The 24,609-nt window shown below is 39.9% G+C and overlaps 2 protein-coding genes across 19 annotated transcripts in view; one reads left to right on the forward strand and one right to left on the reverse strand.

Annotated features, from left to right (window-relative positions):
* The window catches only part of ORC4 (origin recognition complex subunit 4), a 77,434-nt gene extending 73,154 nt beyond the window's left edge, over positions 1–4,280 (reverse strand). For 4 of the 9 annotated variants that reach the window (XR_012905160.1, XR_003091649.2, XM_025191041.2 and 1 more), the window contains exon 1: positions 4,130–4,279. The gene's annotated coding sequence lies outside the window, so the exon portion shown is untranslated. The other 5 variants (XM_075933336.1, XM_075933334.1, XM_014579808.3 and 2 more) reach the window with 5 other exon arrangements.
* A 166-nt stretch (positions 4,281–4,446) lies between these two features.
* Positions 4,447–24,609, forward strand: part of MBD5 (methyl-CpG binding domain protein 5) — a 251,076-nt gene continuing 230,913 nt past the window's right edge. For 6 of the 10 annotated variants that reach the window (XM_075933339.1, XM_075933345.1, XM_075933343.1 and 3 more), the window contains exon 1: positions 4,447–5,012. The gene's annotated coding sequence lies outside the window, so the exon portion shown is untranslated. Of the gene's footprint in view, positions 8,396–9,645; positions 9,741–24,609 lie in introns of all 10 variants that reach the window. The other 4 variants (XM_075933338.1, XM_075933341.1, XM_075933346.1 and 1 more) reach the window with 4 other exon arrangements.

The raw sequence follows: 24,609 nt of genomic DNA on the forward strand, positions 1-24,609 counted from the left end.
GGATGAAAATCAGTAAGGACAAATATAATGTGCTTCACATATGAAACAGCTATTAGTTGCACACACATAAAATGGGAAATAACTGCTTAAAAAGGGGTAGTGCTAAAAAGGATTTGAAGCTCATAATGTAACAGAAAAAAATTTGAATCAATGTCACACTGCTGGAAAAAAAAAAAGGGGAACAGTGAAGGAGCGGAGCTTGGGGGACAGGTTCAGATACACCCTCCTGGGCTGGATAGCTATATTCTCCAGCCCATAGACAGCCCACAGGCTGTGAGTTTGAGACTCATAGTTAAGATACTGCAGTAGTACACTTCAATGTAGACACTACTTAACCAAAGGTAATCCACTTCCCTGAGCTACTGCATCTAAGTCAATGGAGGAGACATAGCTATACCCACTTGAATTCCTAGCATAGACTAGATATGTGAACACGTACCTGTGTACACCATTAACTGATGAGCCTGAGCAGCAGGGCAGGCCTGGGGAGGGTGGAAACCATTGTGCATGGGCAGCTGACTTTCAAGCCGGCTCCCGACATGTACAAGCTCCCACAGAGCCTCCTGCACTACTGCCTCTGCATGGGGAAGGAGGCAGGTGGGAGCCAGCTTTTAAATAAACATATTTTAACATCCCTTGTGTAGACCAGGCCACAGCTGACAACACTCAACTATTTATCTCATTCAGCACTGATATAGGAAAGGTTAACTGGTAAACATCACCAGGGCTCGCCAAGCAGCCGTGTGGTTCTGCGCTCTGCGCAGATCATTCTGCTCATGTGCAGATTGCTCTGCGCCGGCTCTTGCTCTGCGCTGGCTCTTCCGAGGTGTAATCTACTCACCACAGGCGAGTAGATTACATTGTTTGTTGAGCCCTGAACAGCACCCTTAACATGTGATACTTACCAGTTCTGGTTAATGGGTGGAGGCTGAAGCAGGACAGGGCCCAGTGCAGACAGTGTGCATGTGTCTAAGGCAGGGGCTGCCCCAGGAGGATTGGAGCAGTCCCAGGAGTGTTCTCATATTATAAATCAGTTACATCCGATTATCAATTACACTTTACCTTTCAAGAAGATTCTCGTTTTCTAGTTACCTTTTAGAAATACAGAACATCTCTGTGGACAACAATCAACATAGGTGTACTTCTAGACATACCTGTTTTAATGGAGAGACTATTTCCAGTATACATGGGAACTATTTTTAAGTACAGTCAATTAAACTCATTATATGGAGAAAGGAGTTTCCTGTTACTGTTACTGGGTAGTTTAACAATATACAGTTTCAGAACAAAAATTAACACTATTCCCCTCACTTGTTCACCAGTTTGTTAAGAATTTCATTTTTTTTTAAATCTACCACCATGTCCACATCCTCAATTAAAAACAACAAACCAACCATTGCAGATACTCAGAAAAGCTAAGAGTGAATACTACTACTTTTTATAAAGAAAATAATGCAACCTTCTGCGCGACTGATGTATGCTCGGATTTTAAAAATTAAGGGCCAAACTTTGGAGCCCTTTCTTACACTTGGTAGTTCTATTGAACTCACTGGATCAATGAGAAGAAGAGTAGCAGAATCACACTCCTTGTGTACATGTATGTATGTTCTCAGTGAGGTTAATATTTCATTTATACTACAGATATTATTGGGTGAAATTGAATGTCCTGTATTACACAAGTCACTGAAGGTGATCAAAAGTTCCTTTCTGGCCTTTGTTAAGATTACATAAAAGCTACTATTCAAAAAGTTTCAAATGACCTCTGCTGTAGCCAAGGCTATATCCACAATAGGAAAGCTTTATCAGCATAGAACCAATGGAATACTATACCATAAAAGTGTTCCTAATGTGGATAGAGCAAAAAAGGCAAAACCTCCGTTCCAGTAAAAGCAGTTATGCCAGTGCTGCTTCATCTTCCCTACAACATAGCTATGCCATAAGAATCTGTAGAGATCATACCTTTCAGATCTCTGACATAGTTGTGATGGCAGAGTGGTGTAAATAAGGCGTAACTTACCATAATGGTACCTACAAACAAAACACTATAAATTAAGTTTATCTCCAGGGCTCAGAAGCAGCTGACGTGCTTTTAAACCTTATCAGTACTCTTTTGAAGATACTATCATGTTCAACAGGATTTCAGCTTTTGCTTAAAAAAAAAGTCTTCAATTGCTATGGTTGCATAAAAGCCTCAAAATTTGAACAGAGAAACCACAAATGTCTGTGGGTATGTCTCAAAGGAGAGTTAACCTTTTTAGCTCCAGAATGCTTACCATATATCTGGAAAAAGACACATGGTATAGGATTGGATGTGCTAAGCCTGGACTAGCTTACATGGCTTGATTGAAACACACTCGCTTTGCAATAGGAAGAAGATTAAAAAAAACGGAAGTCACTGAAGTCTCATATATATCCTGCACATTGTACAATTGACAGGCAAAGAATCCTAGAGCATCTCAGCACAAAGACACATGAGAGATACGATCCCAGATATACACTGAAAAGTGCAGATGCAATGAGAATGTAAGTAGTGATTTGTTATGGGGATGATCACAAATTGACTCACTAGACCATCCCACATGCCAATCACTCAGGTTAACAGTGCAATGAAGACCCACTCTGTTACTCAACAATAACACCAAAATACATCACCTACCTCTGTGCGCTAGCCCCTTTATTTAACTGAAGTGTTAATGTATTATTGACAACTGTAGTAATTTGTTAACCATTTTATTTAAAGTAAGAAAGGAGAATGCTTTCACAGATCTGTAATCGCTCATTTTGATACCTTCAGTGCTTGGTATGAGAGAGCACCAATGATTACTTTGTTTTGTTCCACAGAACCAAATCTAATAAAAAACAAAGTTTAGGTGAGCCCATGGTCTTAGCTGTAATGTCTACATAAGCAACAGTGATGCTTCAAGACTTGTGCAGCTGCTCTATGCTAGCAGAAAAACTTTCCAACATGATAAAACCACTTTCACAAATGGCAGTAGCTAGGTCAGTGGGAGAAGCTCCCCTGCCAACAGTGCTGAACACTCCAGTATTTCTCTTGGTGTAACTTACATTGCTCAGTGAGTGTGTTTTTCACACCTCTGAACATCCTAAGTTAGGTTTGCTTAGTTGTAGAGTAGATATAACCAAAGTCAAAGCTCCACCAGAAAGGAGCCTAATTCAAAAAGTCCAAAGGAGCAATCATAGGATGCAGGATTGATCTATAGTGCAGCATCTACCTTTATTCTGGTTAATCACTGTGTAAAGTTTTTTATTTTACACCCAAAATCTGCCCCTACAGAGCATAGTCAATGTTAAGTAGAGTTAACAATGTTCCAGATAAGGTGGCTATAAACACCTTTGTAAATAAAATTAACTCCTTCAGTTTTCCATCCATTCAACTGGAGGCACTTCAACCACTTTAACTTTAAAATTACAAGAAGTTTCACCTTCAGTGCCTAAGAAATCTGACAAAAATAATAAGTGCCTTTGACTGGCACAAAGGAATGCCCAGAAGCCGGGTTTAAGCTACGAATAGTCGGTATCACCGTCTGCTCTTTCTTCCAGAGAATTCCCCTCTGCAACACACAAGGCGTCAGCATCGGTCAGCACGGGTCAGAAGCGGACGCACCAGACACCAGTTCGGCTCTGCTGGGAGGTCACTGGGGACGAAGTCGGGCGACTCAATTTTTCAGGATCACAGCAAGTGACCCAAGGCCAGCACGGCCACCCGGATCAGTGCCGGGCTCACTGGGCAGGAAGCGATTCCTGAGGCAGGAGTCTCACGAGGCCTCGCTGGCGCGCGATGCTCCCTAGCCCTCACCGCCGCGTCGCCATGAGCATCATCCCCCGCCTCGCGCTGCCGAAGGCCCCCCCCAAGTCCCCTCGGGGCAGAGCACCGGGACGCAGCCCTTCCGCCGCACAACAGCCAGGCCCAAGGACCTGAGACCGGGACAGAGCCCCCCACGGGGCCCGGGAACACAAGGCGGCAGGAGGGGAACACCCCCGGGACCCCGCCGCCCTTCGTCCGCACCGGGTCAGGGTTCTCGCTCGCTCGCCCGCCCTCCTCCGCCACGTCCTGTCACTGCCCGCCATCTCCTTGCCGGTTCGCGCGCCTGGCCCTCGGATGCCCTACCTAGGCCGGCTCCGCTCACTCGCTATCGCCCGCCTGCGCGAGCGCTTCGATCTCTAGTAGCGCAACCTCCCTCCTCGCCCGCTAGTGCCCCAGAAACATTCCCGGCACCCCCCGCGCACATCGCTCGCTGTCACGTGGCGACTATAGCACCGCCCCTTCTCCCCCCGCCACTCTTGACTCGCCTCAACTCTGCCCCCTTCACGCCCACTCACTCACTTCCGCTCCACTTCTCCCTCCCCCTCCCACACCCACTCCGCAACTTCCTTTCCTTCAACGGCATCTCCTTCCGGGTTCTCCAGCCGCGCGGTGCATTGTGGAGAGCAACCTCTTTCCACCCCCCCTTCAACCCACCGAGCCCCCTTGGGGCGCACGCGCAGTAGCAGCCTCCCATCTTTCTCCCAGCCAGAGCTAGAGCCTCAGCAGCAGCAGCAGTAGCAGCAGCTGATGATGAAGAGAGAGGGGGAGACTGGGGGACCTTTTATTTATATTGTTAAAGGGACAGAGCACTAATTCCATCTTGAATTGGTGTGTGGGGAAGGGGAAGGGTTGGTGTGAGGCGCCTGAGTTTCTCCCCAACCCAGCCCAGCTAGAAGATCCCAGGGAGACACAGGGAGAGAAGGAGAGTTTCTTCCCCCCCCCCCCCCCCCCGCCCGTCAGAGGAGAGAGAAAGAGACCAAAAGCCTCTTAGCAACACGGTCCCTTCTCTCTCTGCTGCTGCTGCTTGGCCCTGGCTGGAGACACCTCACCACACACACAGAGGAGCAGCAGCCAGTTCACCAGCTCCCCCACCCCCTGCTCTCCCCTCCTCCCCCTTTATTACCCTTTGTGTGTGTCTCTTTCTCCACTGCTCCAGGGAAGGGAATAAAAGTGGGGTGCAGCCAAGGTAAGTGTGTTTGTGTGTGGGCAAGCAATACCTCCTCCCACCTCTGCTTCTCTAGGGCAGGCAGGTTTGGGGGCTGGGGTTGGGGAAAGTGTTTGTTTTCCATCTTTTAGTTTTGATGATAGATAGTTTGATTGTTTACTGGTTTGGCAAAGTGGCTTATTTTTCATGTTCCAAATGATAGACTTCAGTTTTGTGTATTACTCTAATCCTCCTACTCCTGTTTGGGAAGAAGATATTACAGTGCTCATATCTGTCACTTTTTACTCACTGTTTGAGGAAGTGGAAACCTTTCTCCATGTCCTACCTCAGTTGTATTTATTTTTCAGTGTATGAGGAAATGTCATGGTAGATGATGATCCAGCATTGCTAATGGTACTCTCAAGTGTGTTCCAACATCTCCCTCTTTTTAGAGCTGCTTTAGATTTGGGGATTTGCTGTTTCTGGGAGCAGTATTTGTCTCTTGGTTTTCTTTGGTATTTGTCTTTTGAACAAATAGTTTTCTGTGTAAAGAGATAGGTGAAGTATTAAAAGGGGGTTGGGTCAAGATTTGTTTTTATATGTGACTTCTTTCTAAAGTGCTTGTATTTCCTGTGTCAAAATAGGAAATTCAAAAGACAAAAATATTAATATGGTGGTGAAAATTCTTTGGAATTTTTTATCTGTCTTTGTTTTGTATAGATGCATGTTGCTGCTGTTAATAATATAAATAACTAAACTTAGTTATATAATCATTAAGGCCCTGATCCTGTAAAGCTCTATGCACCTGCTTAACTTTAAGCATCTAAGTAATCTTAATATAGGTCTACTCTAATATGTAAATATTAGCAGGATCAGGGCATATGCAATGTCATCTATATACTTAGAATAAGGAATTAGTTCTTCTTAAATATTTTACATTAATTTTTTGTCATGATTTGCTGATAGGAAGGCCAAATCTCTTTAGCAGAATATGTACTGCACTAAATAGTTGTCTGGGTTAGGTACCACTTTCAGTTTTAACTAACTAGTTTCTTCATTATTGTAAAATTCACATGCCAAAAATATCTACTTAATTTGATAATTAAACTTATATTTTCAGGAAAGCATCCGAAAAGTCTTTTAGAGTCATAGGAATCCAGAAGAAAGTTTGAGTTAATGATAAATTGGTTTTATATTTCAATGTCATCTCTTTTACAAGGGCATTTGTTTTAAAAAATAATGTTGCCTGTGAATGATTTCTGTGTTGTATTTGTTTGGTCATGTAATTCTCTTTTTAAAAAGAAAGCTGTGTGCTATTAATTTAGTAAATAATGCAAGCTATTTCTAAACTGTGAGGTAGGCCAGAGATTGTGCTTTTCAATGGGGCATCTCAGCAAAATGGGATTCAGCTTGCTACATGTACATCTTTATCCAGTACTTGAAGAGGAATGCACAAATCCCTTCACTTGTAAATGCTTCAGTATTTCTGATCCCATAATTTGCATCAGCAGAAAATATTTTATGCAAAGCATCAATTTCATGATCAAGCTGGCAATATGAAAACAGCAATTTGATAAGGTTGGAAAGGATTGGAGAAAAACAAATGTAGAAGAATACTTGAAAAATATTGTGAAAAGAGGTTGGAGTAGCAAATCTTAGTATAGTTCTGTAGAATTGTCTTCCTGTTAGTTTTCTGTTTAGCTTGTGAAGGCAAAACAACTTGCTGTATTCAGAATTATTTAAAAAATCCAATTTGTAAAGTAAAATTTCTTTTAGAGATCAGCAAATATGTATAGGAACCCATTCTTGAAAACTGCAGTTGTCTTTTTATTTTACTACAAGCAACACTAGAGACACATAGCTAAAAGCTTATCCAGGAATAATCTTTTTTTCCTGTTTCATACCAACCTTTTATAATGTGATTAATTCTTTTCTTACTCTGAGGTACCATTGATATGTTTAATCTGCACATACAAACCTATGCTATGTTCAAGTTTAGGCCCTCAATGTCAGTCCTATTTCAACTCCATCTGCAATTTATCCTGCAAATCCAGAATACAAAGAGAGAAATTTGTTATTTATTACATAGGGCAAATGCTCAATTTATTGGTTTAATGTTAAAATCTGTAAACTACATTTTTAAACTGGTTGCTCAGTAAAAAATTGAGCCAAATTTCTAACATCATAGTTTTTGGAAGGTTTTGGTTTGTTAACCCAGTATCTTTACAAATTTTTCTCTATAGGGAGGAACTGCGTTTGAGATCATAGATTTCTTAGGCCCTGATTCTACAGTCAGGTCTGTGCTAGCAGACCATCACTGACTTCACTGAGGCTTATCTTGGGGAATATAGGTCCAAGCCTTAGATGATAATCCAGTCAGAGCAGGGACAGTCTATTTCTGTGATGTATAGTGCACTATACTGCAAAGAGGCCTTAATTGTAATAGAGGTCCTTAGGATGCTGCCATAATATACAATATTAAATAATTTGCTAAAAACTGCATCAACTGGAATTATGGGAAACTGTTAGTAATCAACAATTATTACTAAGTAGCATTTTTTTGTTCTGTGTTTAAGTAATTATTCTAGTATCATAAGCAAGTATTAAAGATTTTTGGTTTCTTTTTAGGCATTTAGGAACATTTCTGTATTTTTCCCTGTTGAAAACTAGATCATTTGTATACGCAACATTTATTTATGTCTCTTGTTCATTTTTTTTTTTTTTACCAAAAATGTGTGTTTGTAGAGTTAGATTTGAATGATCAGGAAGCTACAATAACTATGTAGGCTACACTAGATTTACAAACCAAAAACATTTAAAGATCTTGTTCAGGTCAGATCTATATGTTGGTATTTTTAAATTCAAAATTATCAGTTTCTTCTGGTGTTAACTTGGTGATTAGTTTGTTTATTTGCTAGTTATTTTACATAAGCATGTGATCTTTATTTTAGTTAGATTTAAATATTTTTGTAAAGGAGTATTGTTCACCTTTAACCAAAACGTGTTCCTTTCTATGGTCCTGACCCTTGTCTTTTTATTGGGAAGCTAGTATTCTGATCTATCAGAAAATTGAAAATTGATCTATCTAGGAAAATTGAACCTTTGTGGTATCATTAACAACTTTACTAACAAAAAACTGTCTTGTTTTTCACTGAGGCTTGTAGTTACTATTCTGTCAGTAAGACTTTTTCACAATTTTCTTCACAGTGATTTTATTTAAGGGAGATCAGCATTCAGGAACTAGTTGATTGAACACAGCCAGTGATGACAATGTTAGCTTGTGGATCAGCAATGAATTCTTGAGACACACCTCACTCCTTCAGACTACTCTTTGGTGGTAGAACCTTTTGACCACAAGGAGTTCCATTCTTGACAGTAGGGCTTCTTGCAGTGTAAAAGCCCACATGTGCAGAGCAGTTCTCAGAGTAAGGGCTTTAATTTCAAAAATGCATATATCATTTCCAAAGTGACTTAAACACTTAAGTCAACAATCTCATTGATTTTTCAATGAGACTTAGGAGATAAGAACTTTGGTCGCTTGAAAATTGAGACTTGGGCCCACAATCATTGAGGTGCTTTTGAAAATGTATTCCATGGTTTGGGTTCCATTGAAATCAGTTTTGGCACTCCTTTCAATGGGAGTAAAACATGATGCAGAGTAGAGAGCCATCTTTACTTTTCAATTGTTAGTGCCTGTAAATATTTTTAAACTATAATTTTACTCATACAGTTTCCAGTAAGGTTCATTTAATCTGTATAACAGCGATCACCAATCAGTGGATGGGGATCTACTGGTAGATCTTGGAGCCTCTGACTGGTTAGGCCAAGAAGCTGTCAAGGGCTGGCACGTCCACTACCCCTCCCCCACTGCTGTGAAAGTCCTGCCCTTTGCCTTGGAGCTGTTCCCCTCTCCCGCTCCATATTCTATCGCCACAGAACAGGGGAGGAGGGCACAACAGGGTTTGGGATGGAGGGAATTGCTGGCTGCTTTTAGGAGTCGTACAAGGCCAGGGTAGGGGTGAGCCTGCCTTAGCCCCACTGTACCACCTCACAGGAGCCACCTGCGGTAAGCAGTGTCCAGCTGGATTCTGCACCCTGAATCCCTGTCCCAGTCATGAACCCTCTCCTGCACCCCAAGCCCCTGCCTTAACCCTGAGCCCCCCCAAGACCCAGACTCCCTTACAGAGCCTTACCCTGAACCACCTATGGCACACCAACCAGTGCCCCAGGCTCAGCTCAGAGCCCTTCTCACACTCCAAATCCCATAGCCCAAAACCAAAGACTGTGCCCCAAACCCTCTCTCCCTTCTGATGACAGGGAGGAAGGATGGAGTGAGCAGGGACGGGGCCTTTGAGAAGTGTCACGAAGGAAGTGGGGCAAAGGTATTTGGGTTTGAGGTAGATCCTGGATTGCACTTAAATTCAAAAAGTGATCTCATACTTTAAAAGGTTGGAGACTACTGCCATATAAGAACCAAAATACACATTAGGTATTAAAAGGAACATGGAATGAAATTTTAGAAAAAAGTGACTCAGATCTACTTTCCTGTAATACATAAGAGATGTTAGTGTTTAAGTAAAGTTAATGGAAATAAATTTTGTTAATATTTTAACTAATTTTAGCAATTTTGACCCAAAATGATAGATTGTTAATTACATGTTTATAATATCTTTAGATTAACCACCTAAAAACCAGAGGGAGTTTCAGGCCTTAAATTCATAAATTCATTGGCGGCTTTGCTAAGACTGCCTAAAGAGAGTGAAGCATAAGGTAAATAATAGAAGTGTATGCGTGCGTGTACTTGTGTGTGTATATAAGCACTTCTTAAATTATTCTTAATCTGTTATTATCCGATTATGCTGGCTAAAGTTTAAAAAAATAGGGGAACTGTATGGTTCAAGGATTTGGTAATGGAACATAGAGTCTTTCATCTCTAGATTTCTGACTTGAATCCAGAAACATGATCCAAAATCTCTTACATATGATGGCTAGTCATTGACCTTTTCTGAAATGTGTTGACCATCTCATTTCAGCTCCTCGACCACAGCTATCCACATTACAAAAATCTCCATTACTTCTTGTCTTTATCATCTGGGTGATTAAGGAATAAATGTTGGGAGACGGCAAGAATACCTCTCTCATCGCTAGAGGTGGTTCATCTGAAATAGGATTGAGGCACATTGTCACTGCAATTGGGAGAAACTCTTGAATTACGAGCACTACTTCAGTTTGAGACAGAGGATTCAGTCCTGTCAAACTGGCACTTTTTTCATGAGTATTAATGTCTTTAAAAACCGATTGGATGAAATTGTTGAAAATTTTTAGAAGTTTATATTAGTTTTCATTAGAACAGAAAATAAAGGATTTCATCATTTCTCTGGGATTGCGATGTGGAATGTACTGTGATCATTTTACTATATCTTAATTAATTTGCTTATACAGAAATAGTTTAAATGTAACATTATATTAATTTTAAAAACTATTATTAGTTAACAAAATTGCTGGTAACTAAATCGAGCAGAACTGATTTATTAATTTTATTTGCCTTATTTCAGAGTGGGAGGAGAGTTGGGTTCATTATTTGCCAAGTTTAAAATTCTCATGTTTTGAGACCAATGTAAATCTCCATCAATCTAAGCATTTAAATCAGAAGTTGCTTTGATGACTTATCAAAGAGTTTTACAGTTATTTTGAATGAAAATTGTGTAGCTTCAGTTTGAGGGTCATTCAGTTCTTATATCACTAACCTGGCTGCTCCAAGAGTGAAGAGAAATTCCCAAGTGGGAACCAGAACAGTTGTCAACTGTTTGCATAACAAATCCTTCTGGATCAAATGGTGATATTCTTAACATTTAGATAAAGAAAAGCTTGCAATAATGTTGCCACACATGTTATTGCCACAGGAAATGAATGTAAGAATAGCTAGGAGAAAAATAGAACTGATCAGTATAATAGAATTTAAGCATGAATCTGTATCATAAATTTGATTAGTTTTACTATTGTCATTTGTAATATTTCTATTTTTCATAGGTTTCCATGAAATTTTAATTTTCCTGTGCTTTTATTATTTAAAGTTATTTAGGTTACTGTTGAGTATTAATAACATTTATTTTGTATATATGTGTACAGTTCTTGATCTTTCAAGAACTTAGACATATACCTAATTTTACAAAGAGAGTAGTTTCACTGAATGGCACATGTTCATGTTTTTGTTGGATGGGGGCCATACTAGGCACCAGCTACATCAAACAACTGATGTGTTTTAGCCCTTTCTTATATATTTTGATATACACTACCAAGAATGTGATTGAGGCTAATATACGTTTAACAGTATAAAAATGATGTTCTATGTTTCTCATCCTGCGGAGCATTATTGATGCGTGCAATTTTAGTGACTTGACTGAGATTTCTTATCTGTGTGAAGTTAAGCCTGGAAATAAATCTTTGCAGGATTGGGGCCTAAAATTTCTAGCTGCTTGTCTTCTTAGAAAGAAAAAATATATAGTGCTTTTATGAGGATAATATGTTACAAAAAGTAAATGTGCAATGACATCCATGGTGAAGGTTAGTTCAACATAAGAATGGCCATACTGAGTCAGATCGAAGGTCCATTTAGCCCAGTATCCTGTCTTCCAACAGTGGCCAATGCCAGATGCCCTAGAGGGAGTGAACAGAAGAGAGAATCATCAAGTGATCCCTCTCCTGTCACCTATTTCCAGCCTCTGACAAGCACAGGCAAGGGACACTATTCCTACCCATCTTGGCTAATAGGCGTTGATGGACCTAACGTCCATGAATTTATCCAGTTATTTTTTGGACCTTGTTAAAGTCCTGGTCTTCACAGCATCCTCTGTCAAGGAATTCCACAGGCTGACTGTATGCTGCATGAAGAATAACTTCCTTTGGTTTCTTTTAAACCTGCTACCTATTAATTTCATTTGGTGACCCCTAGTTCTTATGTTGTGGCGACAAGTAAATAGCTTTTCCTTATTCACTTTTTCCACACCAGTCATGAATGTATAGGCCTCTATCATATCCCCTTTCAGTCTTCTCTTTTCTAAGCTGAAAAGTCCAAGTCTTTTTAATATCTCTTCATATGGGACCTGTTCCAAACCCCTTATCATTTTTGTTGCTCTTTTCAGAACATTTTCCAATTCCAGTATGTCTTTTTTGAGATGAGGTGATCACATCTGTACATAGTATTCAAGATGTGGGCGTACCATGGATTTATACAGAGGCAATAACATAGTCTCTGTCTTATTCTCTATCCTTTTATAAATTATTCCTAACATTTTATTTGCTTTTTTGACTGATGCTGCACATTGAATGGATGTTTTCAGAGAACTATCAACAATGACTCCAACATCTCTCTCTTGAGTAGTTATAGCTAAATTAGTCCCCATCATTTTGAATGTATAGTTGGGATTATTTTTTCCAATGTGCATTACTTTACATTTATCAACATTAAATTTCATTTCCATTTTGTTGCCCAATCACATAGTTTTGTGAGATCTTTTTGAAGCTCTTCACAATCTGCTTTGGTCTTAACTATCTTGAGCAGTTTTGTATCATCTGCAAATTTTGCCACTTCACCGTTTACCCCTTTCTCCAGATCATTTATAAATCAGTTGAATAGGATTGGTGCCAGTACAGACCCTTGGTTTTCAAATGTTTGTGACAAGTTCTGGATTTTTTTAGTATAGACTTTGCTTTTTGGGGGTTTCTGAGTTTCATTAGGGGATGGGAAGGTTTTTTCATGGCATAAAACTTAAGTTTCATTTGACAGCGAAAATTTTAAAATACAGAAATTTTGATTTGAATCAGTAATGAACATAAGATTTAATTAAGCTATACTTGGCTTAATCCTGTTTAAACTAAGGAATTATTTCAAAACAAGGCAGTATTAATAATTCTAAGTTTAATAAAACGTTTTTGAAGTACAGAACAAAGCATTTGAAAAATGATGTTTTGAAACATCCTTCTAAAAAGTTTTATTTACATTTTAAAGAATTAGATCAGGTTTCTCCAGGATAGCCCTTCTTTGAAAACTTAAGGATAGTTTTCCTCAGAAAATGAAGAAACTTTGAACTCCACTTTAGAACCATTTTAGTAAAGTTTAGAATTTTTTTTTAAAACACACTATTTCAAAATATTTTCCTTCTTTTAACATTTTGTCACATAGAACTTACTGTTGATGGGGTTTTTTTTTGGCCATTTTAGAAGCTGTAATCTAGTTAAAAGGTTTGTTTATACATCCCATCTCTGTTCTGCTGATGGTATTAGAATGCAGGCCAGAGCCAGACGTCTAACTGTTTATAACACTCAAACTTCAATTAAAGCTGCAGTGTTCAGTTCATGAAGTATGCTCATGTCAGCTTCAAATAATTATTAGAAATTATGGAAGTAGTATGATAGCCTATGATTCCTTTTCTCCCCCAAATACGGTACTCCTAAATTATATATTTTTATTAGTATTTCATACATGCAAGGCTTATATACATTTATTGAGATTGAAACATTTTATTATACACTTTATGGTTCTTATATTTGGTGCTATTTAAAAAAGAATAAGTATTGTTATGGGTCAAGTCCTTTCTGGAGACAAATTGCTACTGAGATCAGTAAAAATTTGGCATACGTTTGGATTGCAGAGTATTTGTTTTAAGCAGATGTCAAAATACTTTTAACTTAGTCAGCACATAGGCTGTGGTCCAAATATAAACTGGCTTTGACTGTTCTCTGATAAGATGATATAGACATTCAGAACTATGAAGTCCCGCCTTCTCAATTCAGCATAAGCTATATGTAATTCTGTTTTTCATAGGGGAGGATTTAGCAATTTGCAATTAATTTGTTACAAACATTTTTAAGTTTGTGAGCTACCAATGTAAATTTGTTTTAATTGAATATATTGTATTCCAACCTGATAGTGCTGGTAGTGGGCTATGTTGTTTTTAAATGTTAAATTGTTGGAATGGGTTTTTTTGGAACCACTTTGCAAGTGATTTTACTGAATTTCCCTTCTCCCCCCTTAAACTGTGCAGGATGTACTGACTGGTCTGTAGATGCACTGTTAATTGTGTTTTCATCGGAGAGAAAATATTATTCATTATATTTCAGAATTCATAATACCTTGGATACATATTCTATAGAATGTACTTTTACACTGTTACCACTATATAGTACAGTCATGTGTAGGGTCATTTGTACATTGTACTTGATATTTTGTACTAAAGTATATGTATGTAAAATATTTATAAAAAGGAGAAACATAAAAGGCCTGATCTGCTCTCATTGAAGCTGGTGGTAATATATTTACTAACTTCAATGGGAGATGGATCAGGTCCTAAATCTGAATTTTGCATAACTTTTGACTTTGAGAAGATATTGTTAAATAAACAATTCTAACTATGGAAAGATCCAAAGAGCCACTTCATATTAAACAGCAACTACTTAATCAACTATTTAAGAAAATAGTCACAATTTTGAATATTTAGCTTCGCTACTGTATGTAATATCTCTTTTGTTCATGCTTTTTTGACACTGCACTCTTTTTTAGCTAAGACTGTAAAGTTATTGATCAGTCTTTACCATTTGTTGTGATTACAGATATGTATTTAATTATATTAACTTGTGTTTACAGTTTCTTAATATATTTAATTCAATCAACATACTATAAGCAGCAATGAATATAAAGGAAATTAAAATAAAAAATAATTCTAAATCCGTCATTTAAAAAGTAATTTGTAAACATTTTATCCCAATAAAGTGATTATAGTGCATATGAGCTACCTGTTGTTCATAATTAAAAGTAATTTCTCAGGATGAAAAATATAATAAATGTTCTACATCAAGAAAATAAATCTGTAAACAACTGATAGTTTATAGTTTACACTTGTGTTTCACTTATATTTGTAAATTATTATTATTGATATGTCCTTTGATTGAATAACAAGATTATTTACATGCTTTGATAGAATAACAAGTCTTGTGGATGGGGGGAAGCAGTGGACATGGTATAGCTAGACTTCAGCATTTGATACAGAGTTGCATGACAATCTTATCAATAATTGAGGGAGCTAAAACCTAGACAGAGCTACTATAAAGTGGTTGCATAACTGTCTAGTTAACCATTCTCAGAGAGTAGTTATTAATGGTTCACAGTCATGCTGTAAGGGCATAACAAGTGGAGTTCCACAGGGGTCAGTTTTTGGACCAATTTTGTTGAGTTTCTTCATCAACGATTTAGATATTGGCATAGAGAGTACGCTTATTAAGTTTGCAGATAATACTAAGTTGGGAGGGTTTGCAACTACTTTGAGGGTAGGGTCAAAATTCACAATGATTCTGGACAAACTGGAGAAATGATCTAAGGTAAATAGGATAAAGTTTAGTAAGGACAAATGCAAAGTACTCCACTTGGGAAGGAACAATCCGTTTCACACATGCAAAATGGGAAGTGACTGTCTAGGAAGGAATACTGCAGAAAGAGATCTAGGGATCATAGTGGATCACAATCTGAATATGAGTCAGCAGTGTGACACTGTTGCCTAAAAAAATAAAACCAACACCCAAACATGATTCTGGGATGCATTAACAGGTGTGTTGTGAACGAGACACGAGAAGTAATTCTTCCGCTTGACTGTGCGCTCAATTGGAGTATTGTGTCCGGTTCTGGGTACTATATTGGAGTATTGTGTCCGGTTCTGGGTACTACATTTCAAGAAAGATGTGGAGAAATTGGAGAGGTTCCAGATTAAAAAATGATTAAAGGTCTAGAAGACATGAACTGCGAGGGAGGACTAAAAGAATTGGGTTTGTTTAGTTTAGAAAAGAGAAGACTGAGAGGGAACATGATAGCAGTTTTCAGATATCTCAAAGGATGTTACAAGGAGGAGGGAAAGAAAATTGTTCCCCTTGATCTCTCATGATAGGACAAGAAGCAATGGGTTTAAATTGCAGTAAGGGAGGTTTAGTTTGGATATTAGGGAAAACTTCCTAACTGTCATAGTACAGTAAAACTCGAGTAGTTTGACACTCAATTGTTTGACTTTCCCAATAGTCTGGCATCAAAATGGTAAGCGCCCCTGATAGAACCAGGACAGAACCCGGAACCGCTCTGGTCAACCGCTCTCATGTGGGTTACAGCAGGGAGGGTATGTGTTTGGCTCTGAGGAAGGGAAAGGTAGGGGAAGGGGATTGGGCTACGCACGGCATCCTAGCCAGTTTGTTGAAAAGCCGGCCAGTCAGCGCACGTGCCCCAGTGCCTGGAGGGAGACACGTGGCTGTACCGGTGGCTCCAGCACCTGAACATAAGGTTGGGGGGAAGAGGGAGATTGGGTTGGGAGTGTGCAGTACCTCCTGATACTCCGGCATATCCGATAATCCGGCCCCAAAGGTGCTGAATTATCGGAAGTCTACTGTAGTTAAACACTGGAATAAATTGCTTAGGGAGGTTGAAGAACCTCCATTGTTAGAGATATTTAAGAGAATGTTAGATAATCCATCAGGGATGAGCTATTGTGCTTGGTCCTACTGTGAGGGTAGGGGACTGTTCTTAATGACCTCATGAAGTCCTTTCCAGGTCTAATATTCTATGCAAAGTTACTTTCTACTAGCTCAGCATGGCAAAAAGTGTGTGTGTATGATTAAGGATTTAAGTGGAAATTTACAGATTTTGTCATTTATAGGAAACCAGTGCACTATTTATAAATAGTGGACTTTCTTATTTATATTATGTATATTTCATGAATGATTTTTTTGTTCACTATTAGAAAAATGGAAATAGAAAAATATTTCTCAAACTTCTTGAATATTTATTTTGGTTGAAATCATCAAAGTTTAGATGTAAAGGTTATAAATACACTGATGAGATATTAATGAGTTTGTATCAGTGACAATCATTTAAGATATGAATCCTTTTGATGAGTCTATACCTTGAACAGCAAAAGAGTTAAGAAGGATCACTTCTACTTGTCATTAATTTGGAAGAAATTTCTCTTACTTGAGAGAGAATTATGTTTGTTTTCAGTCCTGAGACTGAAATGAGACTCCATCCAGACTAGGAGTCCTCTTCACCAGTATATCATAATGTATCATCAGGCAAGTTTTCTACAAGCATTTGCCATGCTATGACAAACCCACTGGTCTGTCTAGTCCAGTGTGCTGTCTCTGGCAATGGGGAGAATCAGATGTACACAAATTCTAACAATAGTTGGTTGTTGATCAGTTTGACTGTAGTTTTTACCTAATCTCTGTTGATTAAAGGTTGGCCTATGCCCTGTAGCATTGATGTTTATATCACTTCCAAGCCATTTGAGAGGCTTCCTTTCTTTTTTTTCCTACCTTTTGACTTCTGATCCTGTTGAATGTTTGTATTTATTCGTACCCAGTCCTCTTTTTTCCCTGCTAAGATCTTTAACTTAAGTATATGTATGTTCCCCGTTATTGTGATATCTAAGCAAATTACTTTAACTGCTCAAGTGAAACGAAGTCGTATACTAAACTTGATGACATTTGTATATCTTCATATAACTTTTGAGCTATGCCTCCATACATTTCAAAATTTCAAGGAATCTGCTAGACATCAGTGGGCACAATCCAACCGACTTGATGCAATTGGCAGACTTGAAAAGCCTGATTCACAGAACCACTTCAGCCCTTGTAGCTACCTAAGCATATCAGAGGAAAGAGCTTAACTTGATGCATGGGTGCATTGTCCATAGCCTAGAAATAAACACATTTTACAGAGAGGGTTTATTTGGGTTGGGACGAACAGGAAGCAGAGTGGTCAGTAGTGGGTAGGTGGAAGCAGCAACAATTGTGAGAAGTGGCAACAGTAGACTTGGAATGGAGTATAAGGGAGGAAAGCACTTGGTGAGGAAAGCAAGAACTTGGAGGTGGGGGTGAGTAGGAGGTTTGTGTACGGTGGGGGAAAGCAAAGCAAGGATCTTAAGGGAATAAAGGATTGCAGGTGGTGAGGATGAGAAAGCAGGGACATATATAGCAGGCAATTGAGTGACTGAGTAAGCATGACAGAAGATACCTGGAGTGGAGATGGGGACAGAGAAAGATTTAGAGGAGAAGGAATAGAGATGGAAAGGAATCACATAGTGCCTCTGTCATGGGGTTGGAGAATGCACAAAAATAATATGTGGAGAGGGACATGGGGGGGCACGGATTCCATGGCATGATGGAAAGGATGGGTAAAGAGTAGTTTCTGAGGGTGGGAAATAAGGAATGCAAGGGAGCCCCTACTAGGTGCAATGTGTTTAGCCCACAAATGTTGTCCCCCCTCTAACATTTATCCTCATAACTCCCTTGTGAGGTAGAGAAGTGCTATTTATTTCTATATTCTTGATCAGTGTTTTTCAAACTTGGGTTTCAGGGCCACCATGGTAAGCCGCTGGTGGGCCTGTGCCACTTTGTTTACTTAACATGTCAGTAACCACGGAGCCTCACAGTGCCCATTGGCTTCGGTTTGCCATTTCCAGCCAAGGGGAGGAATTGGTGAACTGTAGCCAATGGGAGTTGTGAGGCCCCGTGGTTACAGACCCATTAAGTAAACAAAGCGGCGCAGGTCCACCAGCAACTTACCCTGAGGCCCTACAACCCACGTTTGGAATACACTGGTGTAGACTGAGCTAGGAGGTGAATTAGACATGGATTTCTAAGGTTCCAGACTAGTGTTATTACTGGGCCACTTACGGCCTCACCTTGGCCTCAGTGCTGTCTTATGGCAATGAACTCCAAATGCTAATTGTGTTTAAAAAAATCTATATTTGTTGCCTTTTGGTTTTATTAAATGTCCCCCTTTTCCTTGAATTATTTTTGCATTCTAAGAAGGGGTGAATAGACATACAGGAGAAACTCAGAGTTACAAACACTCGGAAATGTGGAAGCAAAACGTTGCTTTCACTTTTTTTTTCCCCAAGAACTTTACGTTTTATGCAATACTCTATTGCATTGGCGCTTTCTCTCCCTTTCATGCTGCCTGATTGTGTACTTTTGATTCTAAAAGGGGTTGTGTGGTTGACTGGTCAGTTGTAACTCTGGTTTTCATAACTCTTGAGGTTCTTCTATAGCTAGTGTACTTCCTCTTTACTCTTGATCATTTTGTATACTTTCCCATATTGCTTATTTCTGTTCCCTAAAGTAAATAGGCCCAGTCTCTATTCATGTGGAAGCTATTCCATGCGTTTGAACTTCCTGGTTGCTTGTCTCTGAATCCATTCCATTTCTGCTAAATCCTTTGTGAGAACACAAGATGAGAAGTGAGTACAATTTTCCAGTTGAAAGAGTACCACTGATTTAATATATCACTGATACACTGACTTTCTAACAATTCACTATTATGCACCTTTGGCACATAGCCCATCAGGGTATTCTGTTGGTGGGCCTCGAGACATTTTGTTCATGTTGACCATTCACAAGCATTGCCCCACTGCAGCTGTCAGCGAACCATCCTGGGGCTAAGTCTAGACTACAAGCCTCTTTTGAAATAGAGCATCTAGACTACAAGCAGATTTTTCGAAAAAAGTGAGCTGCTTTTTCGAAAGAGTTTAGATGCTATCTTTTGAAAAAGCACAGTTTGCATTCAGTAGTACCTTTTTTTGAAAGAGTACTTTTGAAAAAAGGCGTTATTCCACGATTGAAAAAACTGCTGCGTTTTTTCAATTTACTTTCGAAAGAACATGGCAGCAGTCTAGACGCAGGTGAAGTTTTTTCGAGAAAAGGCTACTTTTTAAAAAACCTGTAGTCTAGACACACCCTGGGAGCTGTGGTGGTTGTGCCTGCAGATGGTCAACGTAAACAAAATGTCTCTGGGCACCCGTGACTTACCCTTATGGATCAAAGGTGTTTGACCTCTGATGCATACACACACACCTCTTGATGGGATGGAGAGAAGCTGAATAAATATCTGGATAAAATAATTGCAATCATAGTTATAATGGGCAGAAGCTAATTGTGATGTGGTAATGTAAAGGGGTCTTATAACTCTCTATTTTTTAATCTAATAATTGTTCAGTTGAACATGGTGGTCAAATGCATGGCCTATGTTCTGAGGCAAAATACCTTAGTGGTGACATAAGTTCCATTGGAATAACATAGTTTTGCTCATATTTGAAATATTTAAAAAAATAACAAAAAATCTAGAGGAAATTAAATAAAAATATAAAGCTTGGATGTACTGCCATGGGGGGAACTAACGGATCTAATATGTGTAATTTGAGTAATGGACAAACAATTTGAATGGTAACTGTTCCCTGAATGCCTTGAAATTGATAGCTAACTAATTTATAAACACCTGTGGGAACTGTTATCCTGGGGATTTGTACAATGCACAGCTTAATGGAGTTTCATTATTGACAAGACTCTTGACATTACCTTAACATAAAATAAGTTTTATTAATAAAACAAAGTAGCTTCAAGCCCACAAAAGCTTATGCCCAAATAAACATGTTAGTCTTTAAGGTTCCACAGCACTCCCCATTGTTTTTGCAAAAACAGATTAACGTGCAAAAAATTGTTTTTGCACAAAAACCCGCAGAGTGTCCACACCTCAAGCGTGTTTTTGCACAAGAAAATCGACAGAATAGAGGGCTTTTTGTGGTGTAGGTATACCTCCTACACGGCATAACTCCTTTTTGCACAAGAGATCTGGCACAGAAAGGTGTGTGTGGACACTCAACAGGGGTTTCTTGCGCAATAAGAGCCTGTCACAAAAAGCACAGGTGCTCTGATGGCCCTTCACACTTTCTTGCACAAGAGTGTCCATGCAGTGTGGATGCTCTCTTGCACAAAAGCACATTGCTTTTGCAATGTGCTTTTAAGGTGTGGATTCACTTTTGCGCAAGAAGTTTTTGCGGAAGATCTCTTCTGCAAAAAGCTTCTTGTGTAAAAATCCTGATGTGTAGACCAAGCCTTAGGCTGCGTTTATACTATAAGCCTCTTCTGTAAGAGGAAATGCAAATGGAGCGCTCGTTTGCACATGTGGCGCTCTCATTTGCATTTCCTCTTCGGATCCCTTTTGCGCAAAAGGATTTTTGCCGTTTACAAATGTGCATTCATTATTAGCATTTCTTAATCATTTTGGCATTACATCTTCCTTAGATGAGTGCTGAAGTGCACTGTATCTTCCTTTATGCAGAGCAAAAAAGGATTTGTGAAAAAGAGGCTTGTCACCACATAAACCGCTATAGCAGCACCACTGCAGCAGTGCTGCTATAATGCTTCAGTGAAGATATGTATCTATGCCAATACCAGGGGTTCTCCCATCAGTATAGAAAACTCATCTCTCTGAGAAGTGGTAGCTAGGTCAACCAGAAAATTCTCCCATTAACCTGACGCTATACATCAGGGCTTAAATCGGTTTAACTGCATTGCTTAGGTGTATATATTTTCACACTCCTGAATGGTAGAGTTACACCGACCTGATTTCCTACTTGTACACCAGGCCTTGGGCAAAACAGCTCCACACTTCTGTATAAGATTTGTGAACAGAGGGTCCAAAGAACATTTTATGAACAGAGCCATACAATTCCTAAGGCTATTCAATCCATCCTTTCAAGGTCAAGGTGTTTTTTTTTATCCTTTAGATTAAATTTTTGAGAAAAGTAGCTGTCAGAAGTAGCTTTATAGTTCTCCTTTGCTGAACTGATACTATATTTAATTTTACTTCAGCAGATTTTGATACAAGGAGAAGGAAGAAAACCATTGAATATGAGTAGGGCAAACAAGAAACTCCCAGGGTTATTAAATATTTTCAAGGAGAAAGGGAAGTCATACAGTGTGTTTACTGAAGTTCCTAATGTCAGCATCTGAGAGTCCTGCAACAGATTATCTTGAGCCAACATTAGTTAACTCTGGAAAAGACATGAATGGAACACTGTTTGTCCTGTTGGTAAACGAATAGATATTAAGATATTAGACCATTATGAAACTGCATTTGCTTAAGATATCTTCTTGGCTCTTCAGTGCTGTAGTATAAAAGAAGTTTAAGGGAGTCCTATTAATGCCTTGACATAGATATTTGCTTAAAATACACTTATTTTTGTTGTTAGACATGAATTATTGGTGGAGTGATAGCAACTTCATAGTTAAACAGAAAGCCCTGCATGACTTTTAACACACATTTTTGCAAAGTACTCTAAAAATCTTGTGCATACTTAGGTTGTCCTGAAAATTGCTTTGTGTCATCAGGACCCAACACAGGGTTAATGATACTTATTTAGGTTCTTTTGATCAAGGGATTATTAATATAAAGTGGCAGGGAACAAAGCTCCAGTAAGCACATTTTTTGTTTGTTTTTGTTCATGCCTATGGCTCCGTCTTTTGGACTGATCTGTTCCAAACTGAGATTACCCAACTGGATATGATCTTGTTTAGTGTCCAGCACCCATCTCAGGGAAGAGATATTTAATAAGATATTACTGTGGTTGTCAATGTGTGGTCCGCAGACCACTAGTGATCCATCCATGCCCATCTTGCAGGTGGGCCACAGGTGTGGGACTCGGCCCCACCTGTACAGTGGGGAGATCCTTCTGGCGCTATAGCACTGCGGCTTCCCCCACCCCGCGTGGTTTGAGGGCCAGCACCAGCTTCCTACTGGTGGGGGATGGGATCCTCAAGCCTCATGGGCTGGATTTGGCTCATTGGGGGAGGAAGCAACTCTGTGCGCTACTGCTCCCCTTTCACCAGGGCTGTGGGAATGGCATTGCAGGAAACTGCTCACCTGAAGATTTTCCCTGATACTCCTGATACTGGGGTATGGTGCCTAGGAGAAGCAGGATGTGTGGAGTCCGGAGACCCCATATCCCCATCACCTTCACACACACCCTCTCCTACTGAGACACCCTGCAACCTGCTCCTGAACCCTTCCTCCTGCCCAGACCTTACACCCCACCTCTTCTCCAAACCCCCCCACCTTCAACCCACACCTTCACTCTACCTCCCATCCAGACCTCACACCCTGACTCCTGTTAAATCCCATCTCCCACCCAAACCCTGCACCACCATTTCTATCCCACTGCCTGGCAGCCCTCTCCCACACACTGAGCTCCTCATTTTTGGTCCCACCCCAGAGCTTAGAAGGCCCCACAAATTCCACTAGTCTTGGGACCCCAGCAGAGTTAATCTGGCCTGTGAGAAGCTCTGAACTTCTGTCCTCCCTCCCCTGTGCCCCCCATGGGGCTAGAGCATGAGGGGAGTGAGATGTCTCAGTTGGGGGCCATATTTGTGAGGGTTCCTTACCTCTACCATAAATAAAGGCAATGTTGAAACTTTTTTGTTTTGGACATAAATTAATATTTATTTTGGTAAACTAACATGATAAAGTTAAAACACTTAATCTGTTTAATGATTTTTATTTCCTTTCTTACCGGTTATATATGCTCCCTTATATTATAGCTCCATATTTATGTTTTTATGCTCCAGTAGCCTTATAAGAATAATTTGGTATATAAAGTATTGAGATAAGTGAAAGCATTTTGTCACCTTAGGTAGCCTGCTGGTGGTTTGCAGAAAGGTTTGCATTGAGCAGGGTGGGCCACGAGCCAAAAAGGTTGAGAACCACTGAGTTATTATATGGTTTGTCTAGCTCTGTAAATTGACATACATTTGTAATGCGCACTAGAGAAAGTGATTTGTGCATGCTCTGATACTGGGGCACCTTGAGCCTGATAGGGTGTTATGTGGCTATGAAATATGTGAACTCAGCTCATGTCACAATGACTTGGAGCAGACTTGACTCAAGTATTGCCCCTAACCTGGCTACTGTCCACGCACAAATGTCTCCAGCTTGAATTAAGTGACACTAGCTGGCTTGTCAAGGGCTAGGGGTTGAAAAATGAGTGTTACTGATGGTCTGTCTCAGTGATTCTCAAGCTGTTCCCAAACTCCTATTTTAATGGGGTCACAATGCCTGACTAAGACTTGTTCGGACCTGGGGCTGGAGCAAAGCCAGAGCCTGAGCCCCACCGCCTGATATTGAAGTCAAAGTCCAAGGGCTTTAGCCCTCAGTGGTGGGGTTCAGAATGTGGAACCCCTTCCTGGTGCTGAACCACTTACATATGGCTTTCCCCACTCCCTCCTCCCTCACAGGAAAGTGGGACCTGGGCTTTGACCCTGCCACCCAGAGTAGCTGAGTTTAGGCTTCAGTTTCACTTCTTGGGGTCATGTAATAATTTTTTGTTGTCAGAAGAGGGTCATAGTGCAGTGAAGTTTGAGAACCCCTGCTCTATCTAATAATGTGTGGGGATGCAACTACAAGCTGTATCTTAAATTAGTTCAATTTATCATCTGTTAATCTAATCACTCTGCTAATTCAGTCACTAAAGTAGCTTGTGTTGTTTGCAGTGACTGTTCTGACTTGAACTAAGCTAGGATGAGTGTATTAACTTAGAGGTACAGCTACACTTTAGGGATGTGAACAGGAAGTCGGTTAACCGGTGCCTAATAACAGTCGGGTAAGACTTACCGTATTGCAGGCCAGCAGTCCTGTGGGGCTGCGGGCTGGGACCTGCTGAGTCTGAGCTGGTCCCACTGTGCTGTGAGTGGGGAGGCTGGTCCAGCCTGGTTCCCAGACCGTGGGATCCCACTTAACCCCCTCCTACATCCTAACTCCCTCCCGTACCCTGTG

Source organism: Pelodiscus sinensis, chromosome 7, assembly GCF_049634645.1.
Source record: "Pelodiscus sinensis isolate JC-2024 chromosome 7, ASM4963464v1, whole genome shotgun sequence".
NCBI lineage: Eukaryota > Metazoa > Chordata > Testudines > Trionychidae > Pelodiscus > Pelodiscus sinensis.